This window comes from Cupressus sempervirens, chromosome 2 (assembly GCF_028749045.1).
Source record: "Cupressus sempervirens isolate cs-2001-9-10 chromosome 2, ASM2874904v1, whole genome shotgun sequence".
NCBI classification, from domain to species: domain Eukaryota; kingdom Viridiplantae; phylum Streptophyta; class Pinopsida; order Cupressales; family Cupressaceae; genus Cupressus; species Cupressus sempervirens.
Genome location: NC_143119.1, coordinates 754,149,736 through 754,155,735, shown reverse-complemented (window position 1 = coordinate 754,155,735; position 6,000 = coordinate 754,149,736).

Sequence of the window (6,000 nt, the reverse complement as noted above, 5' to 3'; positions counted from 1 at the left end):
AGTATTAACATTTTTTAGCATATGAGTAAACTCAACTCCATCATTAAATTGTCTGCCATAGTGTATTGGCATTTTGGAGTATTGAGTAATCATGCACTTTCTATAGGATCTTCGTGTGTCATGGTACTCTGCTATTAAATGCTAACATATGATCTTTTCCTTGTGACATCATGCCAATGGTAGCCATGATTGCATCTAGATGCTTCTAACTACTATTTTTGGATGCTGATTCTAGTTTCCCTCATTTCCATTGTCATCGCTATCTATGGACTCCAACATTTATCTGTTTCATGCAATCGAGAGTCGAACTATGGCTTTTTGTGGGGCAGTGAAATTGAAGAGATGGAATAGACTTTTGTATCTCTTGGATGATATTTCTTGAATTGAAATTAGTCAAGCACTGGGGGAAGGAGTTTTTGATTATGAATACACTTGGCAAACCAACAGTGATATTGTTGGGTCCTTCATAGGATGCCTAGCAAGAGCCAAAGTGGAGGCTGGTGACATTATTAGGCTGTGTCGTGATCTTTTTGTCCCAACTTGGAGAAAGGGCTTGGAATAAGCAGTGTTAAGCATTGATAGAAAGCTCAGGATCCCCTTACCTAAGAAATACATGAATTTTCCCCTAGGTCATTCAGATTTAGTAACCACATATCACTACCCTTCCTTGGTTATATGTGAGAGCTTTGTGTTCCATCGTGAGTGGCCAAAAATGGAGGCCAGTTTGCACTTTCTTTTGAGGTGGCACAAAATCAATGCGAATGAGAGCATGGATTGGCTTCTCAACTACCTTCACATCTTTAAGGTGTATATTTAGCCAATGGTCACATTTGACAATCTCGATGACCTGGACTTCTGTACCCCTAATGCAGAAAAAAATACCAAAGCAAAGGTTGATTTTGAGTTCCCACTCAACTACTATGTGGAGCAGCCCAACAACATCCCTAAAGTAATAATGGCCTACTAGAAGAAAGGAAAAGGCCCGACATAATCTAGGGGAGCTTGCTCTATTTAAGGTCAGTATTATAGGGTTATATAGTTGAAGCCACCTAGATGGTGATTTTGTTAGTTTATTAAAGTCTTTGCAACACGACTAGATACTATGTACTAGTCCTAAGTATGAGATGTTGTTTCACTTTTTATAAAAAACTGAAGACTCTATCATATGTATCTATGTGTTTAATATCATATAGTATTTGGCTATTTAGACTATGCCCTATTTTTGTTGCATGTATTCCAGCTATTTAGGTTAATTATCTTTTGATTTATCTATGCTTGATTTTAATTTAGGTTGGATGGTTTTCTTAAGTAGGGTTTTAGAAATGGTGTAGTAATCCATACATTTCTTAATATTAGCCAAGGCTTTTCTCTTTATTAGGATTCATTCTCAAGTAGAGGAGGTCTTGTTTTGCTAAATCTACTCCCTCTCCACTTTCAGTCATTATATTAAGAGGTATAGAGATGCTTGAGTGTTCCATTGTCAAGCCCTTGGTGTCAGGATCTGTTGAGGGATTACCACATTCTCAATTTTATTGGTGTATCTTCTTAAGCATTTTCCTACCTCACTGTTAGATTGATTGATGTACATTGTCCAATTTGGCCTTTAAATCATGTTTTGGGTTTAGCGTTGAGTTTTTCCCTATAAATAGAGTTATGGTTTCTTCCTACAAGAAGTAATAAGATTAAATTTTCTTCTAATGCAATATAGATTGGTGCTCTAGAGTTCAAAAATATGGAGTAGAGCTATTACTCTATTCTAGAAAGTATAATTATAGTCATAATCTTAATTTATCTTTATTAATTTTAGGGCATGTATCAATTCATCTATGTAGATTCATGGTTTTCTTCTTTCAGCTTGCAATGTAAGAAACATATTTGATGAAACTCTCCTCTACACCTCGAGGGTAATGAGCGTTACAGGCTATGATGACCTCACCTTTATCTCATTTTTGGATTTTTCTTTAAATATGCCCAGTTTTAGCAACTTCCATTATGGATTCTGGTTAATACTTTTATGGCTTAATAATTATGTGTCTACGTGTTATGGCATACATGGATTAATTTGGATAGTTAGGCTATTTGCATTTTGTTTCTTCTTTTATCTATTAGCTATGCTTTAATTCTAATCTGATTAGTGTTCCTTTGCTTGATTTTCTATATTTTTAGGATCCCTAACACCTTAATAAAATTAGCATGGTTAGCTCTCAAAATTAATTAATTAGGATTGTTTCTATTCTTAGTTGCAATATTTTTAGTCATTGTCTCTTTTTAGTATTTTAGTTTATTCCTTGTTCTCTTTAGCCTTTCTATAGGTTTTATTATGTTGTTCCTGTGTTTTTCTTATATATTATCTCATAAAATAGGATATTATTTTAGCTTAGTAAGGTAACTAACCCCCGCCCCTCGGATTTCAAGCTGGTGGGTAATTTGTTTTTGTTGGGTTTTTTCTTTACTCTGCTAATTGCTCGAAGAAGATTAGGTAGATGTGAGAATGGCATGAGCAGGATATTTGCAAATGGAGGGTTCTCAGATCATGATGGTACTAGTCATCAATGTATTATTAAATGAGACTCGGTCTCTATTTCTCTTGAGGGGTATGCCCTGTTCAAGATGTAAAGTATTTTAAATTATCTTGTAATGTCTTTATTGGGGTATGCCCCTTTTAAACTATAATAATATAGGATGTCTGTCTTGGGCTAGACTGGAAGTTTTCTTCTCTGTTCTTTCCTACCAATGCCCATTTGAATGGAGATAAGCTATTGTAATTCTTTTTAAATTAATCAAATTAATCGAGGCCTTGGCCATTTATTGATCCAAAAAAAAAAAAAAACTCCCGACATTGGAATTGAAATAGTAAACATCTACAAAACTGAAATTGATAACCTAAAACTGATCAATTTAAATGAATTTAGAAGGTTGTAAAAACACAAGGAAATCATGTTCCAAATAACTTATTAAACTCCTTGATCATTTAGCATTAATATTAAAATGAAAACCCTATGCTGTTAGCCAAATAATTTATTTAACTATGAAACCCCATAATGGGATTGGAATGTAAATTGTTAATGGTAAATTTGAAACCCTACAAACAACTAATTGAAAATGAAAGTGAAAATAATTGAAATGTATCAAAAGCTTCCTTAGTATAAGCATGTATACTAAAGCCCTTCATAGTAACATTAAAACCATTCTCCCCTCTAAATTGAAACCCTTCAACAATTGGCATGCAAAAATTGATAAAATAAAATAATATTGGTAATCATTAACAATGACATTAAACCTTTGACCATATAATTGATTAAATCATCATTCACAACACGTAAACTAAAACTGAAATTCTTCACACAAAATTTGACACCCTAAACAAATTACTTGAAATTATATGTTTATCCCTTAAAACTTACTTTGATTGCATAAAAGATAACTTTTTAATGCCTTAATCCCTAATAGTGGAAATGAAATAGAGAATTCTTAACAATAATATATGAGAACCTAGAACTAATTGTATGAAATTGCAAAACCCAATTCGCCAAAACATCTTGAAACTGGTAAGACTAAAAATACCATTCCCATATGAAAAAAAATGACCTATAAATAAGATGAAAGCCATCACTGAAATAAGAAATAGTCCAAATAGAAACCTGTAATAGAGAAAATGAAAAATAATTGCAACACATGTTAAAACCCAACAAACCCATGTTCTAAATAGCTTATTAAACCCACATTCATGGTGAATCCATCAAGAAGAAAGCTTAATAAATCCTTAAATCACATAATTTTTTTTAATGAAAACCCAAAAAATTTATAAAACATGTAAAAATAAAAAAGTATATGCATAATAAGAGGTTGAATATGATCAGTGATGCTTAATGGAAAAAATACTAATTTTCCTTCAGTATGAACATGCCACACATACTAGAATACGAGAGACTAATTTCCTTGACATTAATAGTGTTAATGGATAAGTCATGTTAAAAAAACAAAGAAAGCAAAACACAAATGTCATTTCAAACCAAATACAAGCAAAAACTAGGTAGTAGAGGTATACATGTTAGAGAAACAATCAAAGAAAAGAAAGGAAAATGTATTTAATTGGGCTAAATGGTGGGAGGTGGCCTTAGTAAGGAGATAGATATCCTAATGTGGGAGCATCTAGGGGTAGTTGGAAATCTCACATCACCCAAAAATAGGCTTTTGGTTTGCTTGTATCTTATTCCTATTAGGTAGTTTCTATGTTTTGGGTAGTGATATGTCTAGTTGTCTCATAATGTTATGCAATCCTTATGGTGTGATCGTAGCATCTTGGAGATATCGTGCCTAGCTTCAAAACTTGATCTAATATTTCTAAATAAAATTATCATTATTTGGTTTGATCTTATATGTCATTTCCTATTCTAACAACCAAGTTGACAAGATTCATCTTGCAATGGATATCCATGCCATGCAAACCCTATTGTAGTATTATTTTATGTTGTTAGACATGTGGTCAGCCTCCTTGCGTATTCACACATCATGATGTATCTATCTGAGAATTTATTTATGGATTTATGTCTCAACCTATCATATTTGTAAGTTGTTTGTTTACATGATGGAGCTTGTGGATTGGATAAGTTGAATTGTGGTTGTTGATCTATTAGATAAGTAGGTTTTTTGTTCAATATTAGTAGTGTCTTAGTGATATATTAAGCTTAGTGAGTTTGGAAATGAGGATATCAAATATATCTGATTGTTAAGGCTTATGTACTTAGTAACAAGGCATGTTTATTGAATATTTTTAATCTACACTAGCATGGCATATTGATGATAATTAAAGATCATATCTCTTTATTTTTTCATGTTTCTTGTTGCTTTCTTTTTTTATTTTCCCTATGGTGTTTTCATATCTCTTTATTTTTTCATGTTGCTTGATGCTTTCTATTTTTATTTTCCTTGCAGTGTCTTTAGCTGCAAGGTTGGGCATATACTTTGGGGATTTATCTATCCTTGATTGTGTCATATGGTCCATTGTTTGTAGAGTCTCATATATCAGATTTAAGAGACACGCTTGAGGGAGATTCTCATCTCTTTTATGATATTTTTATCACAATTAGAGTTATTACTTCTTCACCTTGGTCGGAGAAATTATTTGTCTTGATTCTTCTCCTTCACTTGATTTGTCACATGTTATGGTTTAGTGCGATGATGTGATAAATTCCTTGAGCTTGGAAAACCTAGTTAGTCTCTAGAGATAGAAATTTGGAGACCTTCCTCATTTAATTTGGATGTCGATTGGTTTGTGGTATCATCATCATACTTCATTTGGATTCCACTTCCTAGTTGCTATCTAGTCTAGGAAGTGTCCCTACAATTGTACTTGGTCTATCTTCTTCGAAGTGGAGAAATGTTATTTGTAGGCATTGGATTATGTTTTGTCTTCAAAGACTCATTAGTTTTGTAGGATATTCTTCATTATGGGGGGGATATCATGTCTCCTATTATCCTTCCTATGTGGGGATCATTTCTTGTATATACATGATGTATGTAGTTATTGTGTGTGTGGGGGGTGGGGAGGGGGGGAAGGGGGAGGGTCTTGATTAATCTATCCATCCATGTATCTTGTGTGTTTTCATTTTATCTTTCATGGAGGATTTTTCCCATGAGGTTTTCCTTCTTTCTCTAATTTATGAGAGATTACATTTCATGTATTTCATTTCATAATTGTACACGAGTACCTAATATGGCCTAGTAGTTGGTACCCATGTTATATTGTGGGTTTGAGTGCATTCTCCTAATTTTCACTTAAGGGGGGTTGTTGGTGTAATTAAATATTTACTAATTGAAATTTACTTAAGATTACTTAGAAAAATTTATTGCATAGTAGTTTGTCATTGAGACACCTAAAAGTTATTGGAAACAATTCTTGAATTTTATGTTGTCATTGACATAACACAAATATCATTATTAACTAAGCAATGTAGAGTTTGTACTATTAACCTTGTATATATTAGTATTAACTGAGCA